General features: G+C 41.2%; 1 protein-coding gene and 1 pseudogene across 2 annotated transcripts in view; both read right to left on the bottom strand.

Annotated features, from left to right (window-relative positions):
- The window catches only part of LOC306976677 (serine protease 57-like), a 119317-nt gene that overhangs the window by 88972 nt on the left and 10224 nt on the right, over positions 1-20121 (bottom strand). The window lies entirely within an intron of this gene.
- LOC306977392 (hydroxysteroid 11-beta-dehydrogenase 1-like protein) lies at positions 6101-18910 on the bottom strand (annotated as a pseudogene). Its single transcript has 5 exons — positions 18884-18910; positions 18608-18732; positions 18260-18353; positions 17605-17769; positions 6101-6143 (listed from the first exon to the last, which is right to left on the bottom strand). The product of its transcript is annotated as a hydroxysteroid 11-beta-dehydrogenase 1-like protein (transcript).

The following is a 20121-nucleotide window of genomic DNA, read 5'->3' as shown; positions in this document are numbered from 1 at the left end:
AACCTAGGTCTCTGTCTGGAACACAATCTGCCCACCATCTGCAGGCGTCCCGGCTCTGTTTGATATTCAAACAAACACCTGTCACAAGTCCATGTCTCATCTCAGCTCTGCTCTTTGGAAACTGGCAAAAAGCTGAACTTCTGCCTTACCAGAAACAAGAGGGGAAGAGGGGCAAATGTGGATTTTTATTCCAACCATCTGTGCAAGAGTTAAATATAGATTTTTATGGAGGGCTCCAAGGACTAGTTCTATTTTCCACCAAAATGTCATCGAATAATAGAGCATTGAAGGTGCTGTGTTCACTCAGGTGTTTGCACAATAAATTATTTCAAGTTCAGTTTGTTTTTGTCTCAACACCCGTTGCCACATGGAGCTGTCTGGACTGGTGCAGCTTTTGAAATGATGCCAAGAGCTTGTCAATGGCCTTAGTGCCACTCTTAAAATCAGGAATGTGCCAACGCTTTTACTATAAAAAATGTTCAGTTTTATTGTGACGCACCTTAACAATTACACTATGTTTCATGTCATTTAAAGAAATATAATAAAAATCTTGTATAAAAGTGGTTCTCAAATGGCATGACTTCAACCTTTACGTGGAAGCTGGCGGCACAGTGGCACAGCGGTTAGTGTTCGTGCTTCACAGCAAGAAGTTCTGAGATTCGATCCCTGGCCAGACGGGGCCTTTCTGCGTGTTTGCATGTTCTCCCCGTGTCTGCGTAGGTTTCCTCCAGGTACTCCGGTTTCCCCTACCACTGAAAACATGTACAATAGGCCAGGTTGAGTGAGAGTGTGTTTGGGTTTTTAGCAACAACAGATGGATATTAGTCCACGGCTACAATCTGATGTGGCGTGTTTACATGCATTAGTCACATGTGTGTTCATTAACATGCTCTGTCCCCACCAAATAATTAAAACAAACAAGTGGCAACCTAGTTCTAGGTATCGATTTGAGGTAACACTTTACAGTGTTTGCTGTATCGGACTTCTGTGGTGAAGAGGGAGCTCTTGATTTACAGATCGTTCCTACCCTCACCTATGGTCATGAGATCTGGGTAATGACCGAAAGGACAAGACTGCAGATACAAGTGGCCGAAATGAGTTTCCTTCGCAGAGTGGCTGGGTGCACCTTTCGAGATGAGGCGTTCAGTTACCCGGGAGGAGCTCAGAGTAAAGCCGCTGCTCCTTCACGTGGAAAGGAGCCAGCTGAGTTGCTCGCTCGGGCATCTGTTTCGGATGCCTCCTGGTCGCCTCCAACAGGACATGCTGGAGGACTATGTCTCTGAGCTGGCCTGGTGTCACCAGGATCGGGAAGTCTGGGCATTTCTGCTCAGACTGTGAGATGGACTTTATTTTACACTACCGTGATACGTTGTACCTAACTGAATTTAATACATTGTAATCTGCTTTGTAACAACCTGTAATAACTAGTACTTATGTAGTTTATACACAATAGAATAATGTGTAGTTGTAGTTTGGAGGCTCATAATTTAATAAGACATAAGACCCTTAGGGTTAGGGCCCAAGGTGAGGGGCTTCTGTCTTATTACATTATGTAACTCATATTATTATTATATTATTATACATATATTTGTGTGTGTCATCCATATAGGTACAAGTTATTACACATTGTTACATAGCAAATTACACTGTACTAAATTTGGTAGGTACAATGTATCAGGGGTAGTGGAAAATAAAGTGTTACCGTTAAGTACCACGTTGAAAGTATTGTGCCTAATCCACATATATAAACTACATTGATCCAAACGAGAACTAAATGAACCAAAACTTAACTGGGACTAACCATATCGGTAGAAAAGCAATACATCACATATTCATGGAGGCTACTGCACACTGCGAGATACAGTACATGCCCCCCAGTTTCAAACCCTCTGATCTGAAGCGTCTTGGCCCCTGCTCTGAATCACATGATGCAGCCTACTCTGTACACTTTATACTGGAAATACTGGGTGCCTGTTTGGCAGCGCTCCATTCTCCACATCTGCCTGACTGCTGTTCTTCTGTCTCCCTCCCTCTCTCTGCCCCCCCTCGGCCCCTCACGGCCCAGTCTTCGGGGTCCGTCTCCAGGCCTCCACATGTGAGCAGCGGTGATGGACTGGTGCAGAGATCTCCAGTGTGAGTGACTAATGACGCAGACACATCTCTGAGGGCAGAGACCAATACATTTATCCAGTGTCATTCATCACGCGGCTGTCAGGCCACTGCACACGCCTGACGGAGAGCACACGCTGAACTTTAAGTGAAGCTGACACCAAGAAAAATCACTTTCAATGGACCTGAGAAGTGAAAGTAATGTATGCACATGTTTTTCAGTTGATACATCCTAAATGAGGTCGACTTTTTACAGTTGAGTCCAACGGGATTTCCCTGGTTATACTTCATGGCTTTCTATATTAATGTAGTTAGTTACTTCTAATAGTTAAGGAGACGGTGAGTGCATATTGTTTTACTGGATGCCTTCGTACGCCTTTGCCATGTTTTTTTGGTTTCATAATGGTCCTGAAGAAAGCAGCTTTTTAAAAGTAACCAAACAGCTAGATTATGAGCTAAACCCATTTGAGGCCGACAAATGTCTTCTGAAGAGGAACCAACCAATAGCCCCCACACATGCAGCACAGTGGAGGCGTCACAAGAGGTGCTACAGGAAACAAGGAAGGGACTAGTATGAGGAGAAGATGGTAAAAGACTGTTGTGGAGTGGAGGGAGCTGCGCAGGAGGAAGAGGAAGAAGGAGGTGGAGGAGCTGACCAGACAAACCGAGTATTCCCCTTCCTCCAAAAACACGCTGGTCAGGTTGACCCACAGTGGCGGTGCTGCTCAGTCACAGCGGCTCAGGAATAACACCTGAACACAATTTTGTTGTACGCTTGTACAATGACAAATAAAACACTTACTTAATCCACAGAGCCTTCATCAGGGCTCTTCGTCGGTTTTCAGGTGAGGCCCCAAACTTACTGTGAGATGCACTGGAGACCCCCAACTTTCATCTAGTGTATATAAATGCATTTCTGCTACTGCAGGATAGTGAAATCGATAGTTTACAATTGTATGATTATCTGTAAATGTATTAATGACCGTAGGTGTAGGGGTGCATTAAATAGTAATGTCAAATAACTTGCCATATAATTCTGTAAACCTTGCTCTTTCTCCATGATCCACGGGTTAAACACCCCCAGACCGTATTTTTTACTAGTTCTGACAAGGATTTAACTTTGGTGTAAAAAAGAAAGAAAAAAAGAATTGTCCCAAAAATATATAAATAACAATTGTTTGGCGAGTTAGTTAAGGTTTTGTAGGCAAAACAAAAGCACTAAGGAGTGAGTCGGACAATGCCATAGATAACATATTGCATGAGTTGAAATAGCACCCTGAACAGAAGGAGTTGAAGCTCTTATTCCTGCTGTAAATGACAAATACACCTGCATAAGTATTCAAGGCCACCGTATTCCATTTGAAGGCTGTCTAAACTCTTCACTTGAATAGTCTTATTGGCCTTTTCTTTGCTTTTTCCTCTATGCCCCTATGTCATCTCAATGCTCATCCTCCGCCTACGAGGACAACCTTGGGAAAGTTGCTTACTCGTTTAAATACACCATAAAAGCCAATAGCACATAAAGCCCCATCTTTTATTCATAGAAAAGGTCCATTCAAGTTTGCCAGTGAGCTGAAAAATGTGACGGGCAGGTACAGTACGTTCCCATCACTCTCCCCGACACCAGTGTACATTTGAGAGCCTTGGTAAGTTGGAGGAATAATGAAGCAGAAAGTCGAGGGGTTTAGGCCATAGCAAACACAGCAGAAGAAGCAGAAAGATGGCCTGGTTTAGCTTTTAGTTTATAAAGTCCGATTTGGACTTGATTTAGTCTTCATTTAGGCCTGGGTGGATCAGCAATGGTTAAGGCTTGGTTTGGTCTTTGTTTTGTTCAGATATCAAGGTTATATTTTTTTATTTTGTTTTCCGTCTCCTTCTCCAATGCTCAAAACGCTTGCCTCCCTGCTGATACTGTATCATGCGGTGCCTTCATTTATTCAGCTTTTCTCCCTGCAATTTTGAAAAGAGAAAGTAGAGAGAAGGTGGACAAAAGAGAGAAGAGAGAGAGAAAGAGAGATCTGTCCTCCTCAGACTTGGTGAGGGTTTTTCTACTGAGCCTGGTCCTTCTCCTGAAGTTTCCAGTTTATGGCATCACTCCTCTTAAAACTCTGAATCTTGAGCCTCTTCACTGAGCCCTTGATTCTCTTGCCCTCCTGTTTCTTCATCCTGTAGCCCTTCCAGACGTTCTTGTGCTTTTGGACCTGTGTGTCCTGCACCGCTCTGCTCCTCTGTGGCCCCTCTGTTTTCAGATGACCGCCTTGCTGCATTTCGTCAACATCTCCATAAAGAACAGTGTTTCGTCTCTCCACTTGTCACGGGCCGCCGTCCTTTCTCTTAAAAAGCAGGTCGGTTTCTGTTTTATGGAGTTACTTGGTGGATTCCTCCTGCTTTGTCTTGGCCTCAATGAGGAATTGAGTACTAGTCGAGCCTTGATGAGTGCAACAGTACTTCTTCATTAGTCCTGTCCTTTGCCCTTGGACATGGTCTAAACTTGGACTATTCTTACGCTTGATCTGAAGCTCTTAAGATGAAGGAATAACAAAACGGAAAGACGTCCAGTACTTTTAGCCCACAACAGACACAGGGGTGAGTTTGGTGTAAAGATGTCCTGACTAGTGGGGGGTAGAGACAGGCAGCGAAAGGTAAAAAAGGAACAAGGAACTGACAATTAGGGAACAACTAATCAGCCAGTGTGTAGCCAAGCGCATCCCCCCACGCCGGTGCCAGCGCTTGCACTGTGCTTGAACCTGCGCTGAATGCCAACGGCAGATAATTATAAACCCGCGGGGCAGGCCTCTTGTGTGCAGAGGGAGGGAGCCCCAGCCAGCTCTGAACTCCTGACCTCCTTCACACACCGAGCGTCTGTTGTGGGCTTCAGGAGGTGCAAGATGGGTCACAGAGTGGAGAGAGGGCCGGGTGAGCCAGGGAGGGGGCACATAGCGGGGGGGGGGGTGGGGAGAGGGTGAGAGAGATATGGGGGGAGGTGCTTAAAAGAGAGTCACTGTGTTGGCATTCTTTCATCGGCCAATCAGGGGGCAGGAGGAGCCACTTGACAAACCTATGTGAAAGCCTCCATCGGAGCCTTTGTTGTGGCTGTGTGGTTATCTCTGCTTTATCAGCTTTCATTATGTGGGGAAATGAAGGTGCTCAGGTCAATCGTGAACAAAGAGAGCCCATTGTCCCTTGGCTGATCAACTCCTTAAGCTTCCTTAACTAAGCATTATGAGCAGCCCTTCATTATAATAATCCAGGACATCAGTACTTTCAAAGTTATCCATAATCTCTCCATTAAGGTTTTCTACAAAAGCATAACAAAATGTAAGTTTTGCATTGAGATGCATGAACGTATCCATTTATCATGATGTACGACCAGCGCAATGACATGAGCTGGGAGTAGGGCTCAAAAATTATTGGATTCGTAAGATTGGCGGACACATTTTCCATTTTGCATGTAGTCAAATAAAATCGAATATGACTGGGGTTTTCCATCTAACTGAGATTTACACACTTTTTCCCCATACAAAGTCAACAACACAGTAACTTAAATGATTGAAAAGGTTCAATTTACTCTAATTTCAGGCTACATCTTCCCAATTCAGTCTTCAATTAAGTCCTTGTTTAGTCTTTGTTGGTTTTTCTGTATAGCTAATGCAACTTTCTAAAAATGGTCTGGGGTGTTTAAAGTGCGTCCTGGGTGCCAAAGTGCTGCCCTCGGACCAATTTCTTTTGACACTCAAGCTTTTTATTGCAAGTTTACTAATTCTACACATTTATAGCCTTAAAAAGTAACATTTTAGCGTGAGACAGAAGTTGAATTAAGGTTCTGAGCCAAGATATAAGTGTGAATGCACCCAGCTGAATGATAATAATAATGGCTAGTAATAATAAAGACTTCAGTTACTTTATGAGTACTTCTCTAAACTGTACTCACTCAGGATTCATTCATTCCATAATGAGAGGTGTAGCCACAGCTGTCCTGCGGTAGAGGCTGCTAGTCTCCGCCATTGTCTGCTCCGACCAACCACTCGTACGCTCTACATAAATACACAGGCAAGGTTGACCGTGGCATATTCTGAGGTGGAGCAAATGCGAGCAAACAGGAAGCAGAGGATGGACGCGTGTCATTGTTGTGGCATTATTAGCCTGTTGATGTGTTTTTGGTCATTTACCGACTGATTGGAAAAAACTTTCACCCCCCCCATGCGCCGTCCATAGATTGTTATTTAGGAGACTTCCGCGTCTCAAGAGTGAAGCTGCTCGTGGCGGAAAATAAAGTAGTCTGACACATGTTGCACTAATCTGTATAGAAAAATTCTCTATCAATAGTTGAGTGTCTGACTGGACCAACCATCAGGTTTTTTCCTACCAAAACTTCCCATTGTCCATACGTTTTTTGACTATATGCATTGCTGCAACAAATCCTCTAGGAATGAATGTCAGTAGTAAGTTTTTCACCAAATAATGTTCCTTCTTAACTGGCTTATGACCTTTTACCTTCTAGTCCCACTATTGGCATTATGTTTCACGTTTCCATCCTACCGAAATGGGCATTGGTGCAAAAAGTGATTTAGTCTGGCCAAGTCTGGATCACTTTGACTCAGTAAAAACACACAGGTAAAGAAACTGCTGGCACCGACCTGGAGGAAAACCCCGGAGTGAGAGCGTTCTGAGCTTGTCTCTGAAGTCTGGAGCGTCTGCGGACCACCTCAGCTCATCTGGCCTGCTGCGCTCTCATCATGAAGATCTCTCTCGCTTTGCACTCCGCCAATTTCCCATGATTGAAGGTAATGGAGACCAGATAACCTCCTCCTCTGCCTCTCCGCGCTCCGCTCTTTGATCACTCCTGACCTGGCTCGGGCTCAACTCTGACACACTGGCAACCGTTCCTTGAGTGGTTTGTTATTGCTCGCAGACAGACGGCAGAGATATATGGAGCGTCGGCGTGCAAGGCTCTCAATCCCTCCGTCCAACATTACAAGTTCATTTTCCTGGGATGGAGTGGAGAAACAGTGTGCCCGCGCCGAGACTAGCGCCTGTTATTTATGTTTATACATGCGCTTCATGAGGGATCGTCTGGAGAGAATAGAACAAGATGTGCACAAAGATTCCCAAATTCGATTCAGGAGATTTGTAAATCCAGTGCAAATTACTCCTGCCCGTTCCCTCTTGGGCCGCCATACTTCTCTTTGAAAATGGTCTTCTGAGCCAATCATTCCCAGATGCTGAATATTACATGTAATGGCTTCCATTTGCCGGCTCCTTTACTCTCGCTGCTGAGGTGACACGCTGTCTCCCCCTGACATCTCCTCACAATGGACAATTACCCAGTGCTCATCAATCACTGCTGCTAAGGTCTGTGACAAGGCAAATCTGGAGCAAATCGTCCTCTTTGATAACCCGGGAAGGTCCATTTTGTTTCAGGAGAGGTGAAGATTCTCCTCAGATTTTGTTTTTAGTTCATAAACTCATCATAAACACATCAGGTCAGATTCAGCCGATCACTTTTCGAGCTGTACTGTAGCAATTCTTTATCAATATCAAAACCTTCTAATCACAAGCCCAGCTGGCTAACACTGCTTTGCTTTGGATAGGGAAAAACAAGAAAAGAAAAAGGTCTTTTGCTGTAGATTACTGGCATAAATATGAGGGAAAAAATGTATTGCAAGTTTTTTGCCATTTTATGTTTTCATGTATGGACTTTTGTGCCTAAAAATGCCCCAAATTTCTTATATTTTGTCCGCGACAAAATCTGAATACCGAATTGAGCCATATTTAAATGTATGGTTTCATTTTGTTGATATATTAGCTACAAATATTTTAGATTTTATTTTGGATATCTTGTTTAGTTTTCAGATAAGCTGTTTAAAAAAATACATTTTTTTACATTTAAAACTCAGTAAATCAGGCTTGATTAAATACGTAATCTGTTTGTATTACATATTACTGTTTCAAAAATGTAGCTGAGTTACACTACTTTGAGTTACTTTTGAGTTACTTTTGGTAAAATATAAACTGAAAATAGTAATAATGCCACTGAGGAAAAGTGCAGTCAGAGATTTCCTTTTCCTTCACTTCACATTTCACATCCTCCACATTCTCTTGTGTTTTGTTTTGAGGACATCAACTACAGACTGCATATCTTATACACCAACCTCCAACTTGATTTGTATTATGCTGCATTTTATTTGTTCATTTTATTTTGGCATTTTTTTCGTTCATACATTTAAATGCTCTTGTAACTCGAGTTACTTGAAATGTAATGACTAATATATTCCTGTATTTTGTGTAAGTACGTTATATTCCTTAGTTACTGAAAAAAGTAATATATTTGTGCAACTCTTTACTTTTGTATTACATTACCCCCAACACTGGTTGCCACAATGTGATACAAATGCATTTTAAGAAAATGGCTCCAGGTTGCAGTTTATTAGCTCAAAACCTGAAAAAATAATCATAGACAAATACCTTCCCCTTTGTATGAGAACAGTTACAAAATAAAAATCACAGGATCACATGAAATTAAAAAAAATGGTCAGATAAACTTTAGACTTGGCAAAGCACATGAAGAAATTTCACGTAAAGACATCTCCTAGAGCTAATGTTAGTGTGTGACCATTTCAAAAATGAAAAACACATTTGATTGTATATCTTTACTTGACATAATATATTGCATTAGGTTGAAACATATTTGAAACCAGTAAGGTGACAAAAAAAAAATCTGTATAATCTTCTTGTCACTTTCCTATACCAAGAACATAGTAGTTGAAAAATAACTGTGGCCATGCAGGTGATCATATACTGACACCATTAGACATTAAAAGCTAAACTCCAGTCCTCATAAACTCACATTGTGCTTTTTTTTACTCAACTTTTGTTGGTCTGTGATTTAAAAGTAACACTTGCAAATGTTTCATTGATTTTTCGAGAGAGCAGAGGTACCGTTTGTCAATAACAGAATTCCTCCTTGTGCTTGTAGACTCGGGCAAGGTCAGTAGTCCAATTAAAGAGCTGAAGCTGTAATTGCAGCTTCACTAAGTTGTACACAATGTTCGAACTCATTATTGGAGAACCGTCAGGGGCTGCATGCATTTAGAAAACACTGGTTGTTTGTATAGGGGAGCATGTGTACATTTATTCAATTGTTCAGCTGTAGCGATGAATTAGACCAGACAAGATACACTAACCCCAGATATGGTCGGGCGCCTCTTCTCTCTGCAGTGCTGGAATGTCACTGCATACTTTTATTTACAAAGCCTCACAAAACATGTACTTTCTGAAACATACCTGTGTACTGCAGTACAAGTTGACATCTGCTTTAATCTAAAATGGAAACTATTCTAACAAAATGAAATTTAAAAAAAGTTTGTCAGTTGGAAAAGCTGTTGGAAGTAGAGATTACTGAAGCATAGCAGTAAGATCAACTTAAACCTTTCTAGATTTGTTACACTATACTTATGTCTGCATTTGTAAACCTGACCAAGCTGTTTTTGTGATTTGCCTTAAAAAACATATTTTGCCCAGTGTCTCGGCTCACCTCTCCATCCTCTCTCCCCCGCTCGCTCCCATGTCTCTCTATCTATTCTTCATTTTGCGAGGCGCTCTTCCATGGCTGACCTGCACTTCACCCCTGCCTCTGCACCATCCCAAAGCAGACACAGGCTGTGTCAGAGACCCAGCCGGTGTCCCGGGAGTGCACTTTGATCCTGTTGAGATTTTGGCCCTGCTGACCTGTCTGATCTCAAGTCACATGGGCTCAACATATTCACCACTGAATGTACGTCTAAAAATAATGGGAGAAACCTTATGTTAAATTGAAATATTATTCTTTTAGAAAATGGTTTTCGTTGACTTGGGAAAATCTCCTCAAAGAAATCTGATTGCCGCCACGTGCTCTTTCCTCTTTTCTCACGACCTTCACTTGACACAGCCACATCACTGACCTTTTGATCTGTCGCTTTGTCAGGAGAAAAATTATAGTTCATGTGAATCAGATGTTACAGACAGGCTGGTGTGCGCTGCCCACAGTCTCACGCAGGAGCACCTGTCTCCAAATAAATCTCCCATACAGTGATATATATTGTAGCCCCATCATGCACGGCTCGAAAATCTGAAATCCGATTCCCCGCTGCAACTCCCACGGACATTCTCCAACAGGGCACTCATTCTGTTGCTGTTATGTGGGTTAAGTCCTGGCGGAGGGTTGGAGTCACATGCTCACACGCCTTCATCCCTGTGAGGTTGTGGAGGATTTTGACCCCTGGACGTGGGGTCGGCTGTCTGGCCCGGGCCACCGCTCACCGAGCCCTGTCAGCTTCATGTTCAGCTTCCCTTACTGCAGTGTAAATAAAGTCTGGAGTCCGACTGCTTTGTGGAGGTTTGGGAAGTGAATGAAGTCGTACACATGACTAAAATGATGATCTTCTGCCACATGCGAGACTCAGATTCAGATGTGACCACAAGTAATCACAGCAAGTTGTTTGCATATTTGAGGTTCATCTTTTGACCATTTTTTTTTTGCCGATCTTTGTCAAAAATGACTTTTCCTGACCTGATCCTATTGTGCAGACACAGACAAAGTAAAGCAAGAGGAGGATATAGTCCCAGCGGGTCATAAATCCCGGCAACCGAGTTGGTTTGTCCAGGACTTTAGTGGCGGCAGAAGCTCTCTTAAAGACTCAAGAGCTCTCTGCCACTTTAACCCTCTCACCTCTGCTCATTGGCTACTCTTTTATTCAGCGCCCTGATTTATTGGAGTTCAGCAGGGAGAAAAACAAGCAAGGGCCCAGCGATCAGACGAAGGGGTGATAAACGAGCCGGGCTGCTATCTTCATCTAGAGAGAGGAGCGCCTCCACTTCCACTCTGTGTGCTCACTGTGAGGAAACCAGGGTCAGAGTCTTGAATATTCAGTGCCATTATAGGTTCATATAGTAGGTCAGATCTCACTGTTAATTTATCCTTCTCTTTTTATAGGACAGTCCATATGATGTCTAATCCCATGTGTCGAAATGAAGCATAATGAAAATACATATTTCTGATTAATAGAATTCAATTAATCAAGTTCATATGCATATGTGTAGATTGCATGCATTCGAATAATTCAATCTCCATTTTGTCAACCTAGATAACACAAACATACAAAAATACTGGTGCTCATCCTATAATTTTTGTTATTTATTTATTTATTTATTTGAGCAGCAAAGACTCTGCACAGAAGAAATGGGCAGAAGCAAGAGCTTATAAGCGCTCACCCCCAAAATCAATACAAGTAAAATTAACATGCAGAGATAGAAGAACATAAAGAACATAGTGGAAAAACAAAGGAACAAAGCAACAACAAGGAACAACAGCAAAACAAAATAAACCATACACACCCGCAGCATCCGACCATGGCAGAAATGTCCATTCACAAGATGTTTTTTACATTGTGGCTTTACATGACTGAAGCGTATGCACTGTATACAATCCCCAAAAGGGAGCAATACTGATTACGAAACAACTCTGATAAAGCTATACTTACAAACTATTTACAAAGTACTATAACTTACAAAACACTGTTTGAAATGTTCATACATCAACAGAAAAGAAGCACAATTACAACAACGGTCTCATTTCATGTATGGAGTCTAGTTCAAAGCAAGTTACAAAAGGCGATCATTGATACATTTCTTTCAGATGGTTACCATGCCGAACATTGTTAGTATTACCGAGAGTCACTAGCTTTTTGTTAAAAAGACACATTCATATACACATTATACTCTGTGATCTTGCTACCTTCCAGTTGTCATTACTATCCTGAGTATAATATTAATTTGTGTAGAATATTTTTTTTAAACTTTTTTAATCTAATTTAAAAAAAATGTTTTAAGTACATGTATTATGTAAGCCCTACACAGTGTAGTACGTTAAAAAGCCAGGTGTAGAGCGGGCCAGTTGAAGAGGACAGTAGCTCCTCATCAGATGATGTTCCTATGCTGTGTGGTGCATTAAAAGACGAGGTTTATGAGCCCGATGGGAGAGTCCTCTCAACAGATTTATAAGTCCTTACCCTAATTCTCAATTTGTAATTTTGATGCAATAGAATGACAACCGATGAGAGCAACAATAATTAGAATATCATGGATCTGGTAATCAACTTAAACTGTTAAACTAATATATGATAGACTCATTACATGCAAAGTGAGCTATGTAATGCCTTTATTTGTTATAATTTTGATTGTTATGGCTCAGCTTGTAAAAACCCCAAATTAAGAATCTCATAAAATTTGAATATTTTGACAATGGACTGTAAGCCATAATCATGTCAATTTCAACAGATAATAAAACTATTCAAAAAGTTAGACTGTGGTTCCCTCACAGACGACTGTTGATTCAAGCATATTCATGCGGCTAAAAAGTATTATCCAGTTGAGAAGCACTGCATAATCTACAAATGTTTGTTTACATACTGCCAGTGCCTACATAATTGACATTATAAACAGTAAAGCAAATTTTGTTAGTCCATAGATGATAGATCGTCAGTATGCGAGTACTGGATCAATGAGCCAACTTAACTGCTGATAAATGCAGCATATTAAATGGATTAAGTGCTAGCTTTGGTAGCTTTCTTGACCGTTGAAGATGGTCAACAGGTGTAGGCATAACCAACCATTCCTCATGAGTTTACCATTTGTCAGAGCCCTCTCACGTATATGCAAATGTTTGTACTTTAGCTCCCCCCAATAACCCCTTCATCTTGCTTCACAATTACCCCCAGTTCAAATGCAGTCCCACTGCAGCACACCCAGTCTCTCGCCTTCTCTCCAAACTAAATTCTTGGGAAAGTCATTTTATATCACCCTTTGACTGTGCATTGAACTGTAAAACCACCCCATTGGAAACAAAATAAAGGGGAAGGGGGGCAGTGGGGGGAGGGGGTAAGGAGAATTATAATTCTTTGCAGGCCTTTGGTATTAACCCAAACACCAGAGCTGTCAGCAGTTCAGAGAGGGAGGTGCGAGGGCCAAACATTCAGTGTTAATTGGCACTTTGTAAGCTCTGAGCCTTCCCTTTGTGACGGGGAAGTGGGTGAGAGAGAGAGAGCAGGGAGGGGAAGGGTGAGTGGTCAGTGGTGTGGGGAGAGGAAGGGGTGAGAGACAGAGGGAGAGAGAGAAACGTAGGTTTGTTGGGCCTTGTTGAGGGCGTTTACGGTTCACTTCTTATCCTTTGTTAATTGGGCATTTTCTCTCCCTCAATGACAAAAAAGGAGAATTCATGTAACCCCCAGCCTGCCACCCAGGATCCTGCCCACCACCTCACTCATGTACTGATGCGGACAAAATAAAGTCAAATAAGGAGCCTATACTCTTACCTATTAAAACACTTTTATTGGCAAGACTTATTTGACTCATTGTGTAGTATTTGCTGCACTTACAATACCCTGGTGGAGAAATAGACTGACTGAAGTTTCGAAGCAATTTAATTCATTATTTTTTGATGAAACATTCCAAAATAAATGTGTGCCTTAACTTAAAACTTCATTTAAACACATATTTGCAGTGCAGTTCATGTAAGAAGCACCATAATATCAAAAAGGAATTTATTTTTGCTTATGTTGCTTCATAATGTTGAATAAGGTCACACTTTTTCCAGCTCTTAACTATTACTTACTATTCTGTCAGCTATGAGTTTTGTTAACAGGTGTGAGCACATATGTTTTGTCAGCATGACGAGAGAGAGAGGCTCTATTGGACCATTAAGAGCCGGATGTGCAACAATAATCCATCCTGTGTTTTGGTGATATCTGGGATGATTGGAGAAGACTTTTCCCTGTTTTGGTACCCGCTCGGCCTCTGGTCCTGGTTGTAAATAATAATAGTGGTGCTAGTGAAAGAACACAGGTGTCTGGCATTGTGCGCGGCTCAATGGGCCCAGGTCAGAGGTCAGCGGGCCGTGTCAACCGCCTCACACCCACGCTTTAGATTCACACTGATGCGCCCTTTCTTTCATTTTCATTGGCTGCATTCTCCTTCCTCACCCTCTTCCTTTGTTATCATAGCTTCAGTGTTTTGTGAAAACTTTGTAAAGGTCATGCTTAAACTTGGAGCAAGATTAACATTCTTTGAGCTTTAATCCAGCCAGCTTTAATCAATAGGTGCTTTGGACAAAAGTCCTAACACATTTGCCGACTCAAAGAGGTACTATATAACGACGAGTTAAAAACATTGTGTAAACGATAAACGGTATATAGTATGCGATATATTTATATCTATTTTGAATGTACATATTATTATCATCTCTTTGTGAATGTTCAGGGCCAAAAGTCCATTATTGTCCCTAGATTTTTAACTTTTTTGTTGTTGTTTTGTTTTGTTTAAGTTTGGCATCCGCACAGTAAAGTGAAGATATTACTGCGTGGACTACTCCTGTACTATAACGCCTTACAATATAGTCCCCCCTTTTATCCGCTTAGAAAATCCACATTGTTTAATTTTGTGTAATTATACTTTGTAGTGTAACACTTCACGTAGCCATATGAAGTGTTACACAAGATGGCAGACATTTATGGAAGCGTTTGTCAGAAGTCAGGCCTGGATATACTGGGTGCAAAAGGGTGTTGCCCTCATTTTTAAATAGGGAAAACATGGAAGAGCTTGGTAGCTTCTATCTTCACCTGTTTTGGAGCTATAGAGGAGAGGGGGAGAGGCTAAATGCTAACGCCGTCTGCGCTGTGTTTACGTGACTGAAGGCACTCGGCAAAGCTAAGGTAAGAACATATCTCAGTATGTAAAAACGGTGGCCTATTCCTTTAATATAGCAGGTGCAGTTACACATACGACCTGAGGTGGCAGTAGTGAGTATACAATGGCGAACTTGCATCTAGCCCCTTTAAAGTACACTTTATTAATCTTTCCATATTCATTTAATGCATTTGACCCATCCTCAATGGCACTGGGGCAAACTGTGGATAGACGGCGTATAGACAGGCAATGGTCAGAAACACCTGGCAGAAATGTTAACCTATTGTACATGTTTTTAGCGGTAGGGAAAACCAGAGCACCTGGAGGAAACCTACGCAGACACGGGAAGAGCATGCAAACTCCACACAGAAAACGGCCCTGTCCGGGGATCGAACCTAGGACCTTCTAGCTGTGAAGCATGAGGGCTAACCACTGTGCCACCATGCCGCCTCAAGGTGAGCTGTTAGCACTTTTCTTTTGTCAACACACTGATCCGTTCGATCCGACAGAGTGAATCTACGCCTCATGTTCACCTGCTGTCTATCACACAGATCTGAGTGTCATTTGCATGGCAGGACACATTATTGATGTATGCGCATGAACTAAAATGAGTTCCTGGAATGAACTACAGATTAAACAGAGGGGTAACCTCACAGGTCACGCCTATTTGGTCTAGGACACAGTTCCAGCGATGTACGACCCGTCCTACGTAAACTGTCTTCAACTGTTCGAGATTTGAACCATTTGAGAGCAACACCAGGCCTACCCAGTTCTCTTACTAACCAATGTAAAAAGGGCCTAAACATGACTGTAATGATCAAGCATTATTAAACAGGAGTAAATCAGTAAGCTGCTGATGTACAACTTTTTCAACTTTACCAAAGAACTGTGGCATCATGCTCTTCTTTAGGAGAGGCTTAATAGAATTTTACAAACATGCGCAGACATTTAAGGAAGTCTGTCAGAAGTCAGAAGTCAGGCCTGGATATACTGGGTGCAAAAGGGTGTTGCCCTCATTTTTAAAATGTTAACCTCAGTTTAGATTGATTAATTTATGATTTTATTTATTGATTAGATTTTTAATTATTTATTATTTGTTAGTTGCACTTGAGGGGTATGAAAGAGCTGAGGACAGACTGATGTCCTTTGTGCTCAAACAACCAGGACAAGGCCCCCCCATAAATCGGTATAGGATGGCTGAAGTGTCCTGTGTGATTTCCATAGATAGAAGAATTTTTATGGCCTTAAACCTGACGTTTGTGCTGCATCAGCTCTCTTTGTTCAGAAGGCCATATGCCGTGTTCAAAGTGGTGCTAGACTTATTTTACATTTCATTTGACTTTACTACTGTAGCTCATAGATTGATTGTCTTTTTATCTGTTGACATAGAGCTCATTGTATTACAATTCTCTATTAGAGAGTCGGATTTCTCTGACCAGAATGGTCCGATTTAAGGCTGATGTTTGACATATGATTGTTTTATTTCTGAGTTGGAAGTATTGTGTGATAAAGACTTGAAAATACTGCTGGATGTTGGAGAGTTCCCTGCAGTCCAGGTTGTGCCTGTTTGGAGTGTGTGCTCCTGCTCGGGTGAAAATGAAGATAGTGAGAAGTGAGAGGATTTATGAGGCAGCATTAGAAGCACTAATCTGTTGCAGGTGTTTCTAGCTGCTCTCTGGAGCCTCTGCCGCGCTCCTCCCCAGGAGGCCCCTCCATACTTGTGTGTGCTTGATGGGAAAGACTTTTTCCTGTGAGATTCTGCTATCTCTACAACTCTCTCAAACCATCAAGTGTGTCAAGATAAGAAGCGAGTGAACATATGTTCCAATGACTTCAACCCATCAGTCTGAACCAGAACACTAGTGGATTACTGTGTGCGCAGCTCTTCAACAATGACCTCTCAATCTGAGAGTATAGTAGCAGCACTTTATCAGCACGAGAGGCCATGCACCAACATGAACTGAGGCTGGAGACACAAGAGAAGATGAGAAAAGAAACAGAGGGGGCAGAGTCTGCTGTGCAGGTATTGGAGAGGGAACAACCTACTGGTAACACAGCAAATGGTCACTCTTAATCTCACTATCCATATATATATATATATATATATATATATATATATATATATATATTGTATTGCCTTTATTGTCAGTGAAAGGGTTCACAAACTAGATTTATTTCTTTTTCTTTTTTTTTGCTTTCGTCATTGGTGCAACATGAAACATTATAAAATTATGACATTCAAATTAATAATCAACTTAGGATAAAACTAAATATACTTGGCCTATTTTGTGGTCAGTAGACCCTAAGCAGTTTTTCTTGTGAAGTGATGCTAATTTGATTCTTTGACACTACTGCCCCCTGGTGGAAACATTATTGTAATGATCTGTAGTATTTTCCCCTGTATCATGTCAGTTCTTTATTAAAATAAAGTAAGCAGTAGCAGGTACTTTTAAAAGTACATAATAGTGTGATTGCTGTGTTGGGCTTTTCATTGAACCATTGATGTGACATGTCGTTCAGTCATATTTGTATGTGCTCCTGATAAGGTAGTTTGTTACCGTAGAACTCCAGTCTTTAATAAGAGTCATAATAAACATTTTCCAGGGGTAGTAGAGTTCAGCCTGTCTCGTGGCTCCAGTCTCGATGATGTTCAAGCTGCTTCAGAGGCGGGTGAGGCTGGCACATTGGTGACGATGCCCTTAAGTATCAGAAGAAAGTAAATCTCTAAATAATTGTAATTAAATAATATTGTAGAGCTTTAGTGTGGAGGACACTAACTTGATTGCTGTCATTGCTCTCTCGGTGTCAATCAGGCCCAGTGTACAAATCGAAACAGACACATTGCTGTTTTTCATTGCCAATTCATGCTGAAGAGAGCCAAAGAAACCTTCAAGGCACATTTTGTTGCCGAGTAAGGGGCAGTAAAAGGACCAGCTTCTTTACCTATGGATTGAAGACAGTTAGGACTTATTACACTTCATCAAATCATAGCAAGACTGGCATGTTGGAAGAATTTATTGCCCGAAAATCTTCAATGAACATTATTCTCACATCAAGATTTGACATGGTAAAGTTTGCAAACTATAGCCTATGTGTTGAGTATTCCATATAGCACTATAGCCCAGTTTGCTTTCCCACTGACCTAAAGGTTGTAGTTACGATCACACTGCTACTTGCCAGCCACATTTATAGTAATAGGCTATAAGAAATCCCATTAGCTTATGGAATGCCTGCAATAGTGCACCTTTTCTATGCTCTAAAGATGGCAGGGCGTTCCAGACCATCTGAACATAGCAGAAGAAATTTACCATGTCAGGGTTAGTCGTTTTTTAAAGAGCTACACTAGTTGTTAGTACTAATGTTTTAGAATCAACTCCATTGGGATATACAACACATGTTTTGCTCACTGCGTCATAATCATGAAATGACCAACCTAAAAGAGATGAAACTACCACCAATGAGCCTTTGCTTTGCTCCAGTGAGGGCAGGGCTTTCCAGGCCATCTGATCATAGCTGAGAAAATTGACCTTTGGAAAAGCACACGACTGGATTAGTAACACTTCCAGATTAATAACTTCACACAGCTGCACTACCTTCATTAGCCACCGGGCGTGCTCTATGTCACCCTTCCACATGCTGAAAGGGGTAGAGCCGATGTGGTTCAGAATTTAATAATCCAGACTTTTCCAGAGAAAACTCCACAACTTCAACTGGGTCTGACTTAGTTGCCATGTCTGCTGCAAAGTTCATCAAACGTATGCATTTTATTATTATTACTAACCTGCTGTAACACGTTCTCCATTCTTGCTGCTCCAAAACGAGCATAATGATATAAGCCATTTGTTCACCAATACCTGTACTGGCCCCAGTGACCAGTATTCTGGCACAGGTCAATAAATGAAAATCCTTCAAACAACAGTACATTGGACAACATGCACATTAACATACAGGCCTATGGCATCATGAAGAGCACAGTATCCTTTAGTGCAGTTCACATACCTGGATCAAAATGTGAAGGTCTCCATTTGACAGCTATGAAAGCAACAGCTGTACTCACCAATATGATCTTTGTTAAAGTTCTCATCATACTAAAATATAGCTGCCCAATACTTATAGCTACCAGAACACCCAAACACTTTCAAAACTTCTTAAATGTCTGATGTCAATGAGTAAACTCCTCCTTGTTATTGTTCAAAGTGGGTGGGGAGAATCAATAATGCTACAACATATATCTATATCTATTTTGTAGGTTTTTTTGTTCTTTTTTCATATTTTTGAATATTTGTATTTAACTTATGAAGCACTTTGGTTGGAAAATGTTTTTTAGATTTAGAAAAAAATTAATTCATGCATCATTCACACATTGCCTATTATCAAACTGCTTGCTGAGCTACAGTTGACAATTTTGATGTCAGTTTTGAGGAGTGTACTTGAAGTTGTAGTTATTTACTTCTTTAACATTACTGCCTTCTAGTGGATACAAGGTATGGTACAAAATGCACCGTATTATTTCTAAGTAGTATATTGGTGCACAATAGCTAATACCAGTGCTTGATTTGTAAATTAGTATTTTCAGGAACACTTTTGGTCTGATGTGATGGATTGGGGTCAAAACATTTGCCGGAACACTCTCATTAGACACCATTATATCAGATACATTTTTTGCCGGATCCTCCTAAATATTTCCCGGATCCTTTACCCTGAAAAAAAATGAATTGGGGGAATGCGTTCTCCCAAATGGGGGATCAAATTAAGCACTGGCTAATACAATATTGGAGGTTATTAAAACATAGTATGTAGATGGCAAAGAGGGAACTAAGTGTGTTTAACTAAAACTACTACTGCAAATAATCCTTCCAAGTTCAGGTTGTGCACTGGTGGATCTGGACCCAATGTGGATCACACACGGCCTTTCTCAGTGGGTCGTAGACTGCTGGCTAAAATCACAGCTAATCAAATGTTTTAAATGCTTCTGATAATTTGCAATGATCTTTGCTTAAAAGAGCTATACCAAATTGTACAAAGAAACAGGGTCACTCAAATTTCAAATTGCTTTTTTATGGTCCAAACTCATCTCAAACTTTCCTAATGCATTTACAACATCAACATTTGGACAGCAACAGGGACTGAGTTTAAACCAGGTCTCACAACTTTCAGGGAGGAAAACTGTCATTTCACTGTAAAAAATGCCCACTAGCCTGACATTTCATGACTGTTTAAAAGGCTTTAAAGACAGTGTTTTTTGGATAAATGTCTGCTTTTACCATAAACCTTTACGTCAACAGAAAATATTGT

The sequence above is a fragment of the Gobius niger genome, assembly GCF_951799975.1.
Source record: "Gobius niger genome assembly, chromosome: 17".
NCBI classification, from domain to species: domain Eukaryota; kingdom Metazoa; phylum Chordata; class Actinopteri; order Gobiiformes; family Gobiidae; genus Gobius; species Gobius niger.
The sequence above is the reverse complement of the archived record's forward strand: the minus strand, read 5'-3'. Positions and strand labels throughout refer to the sequence as shown.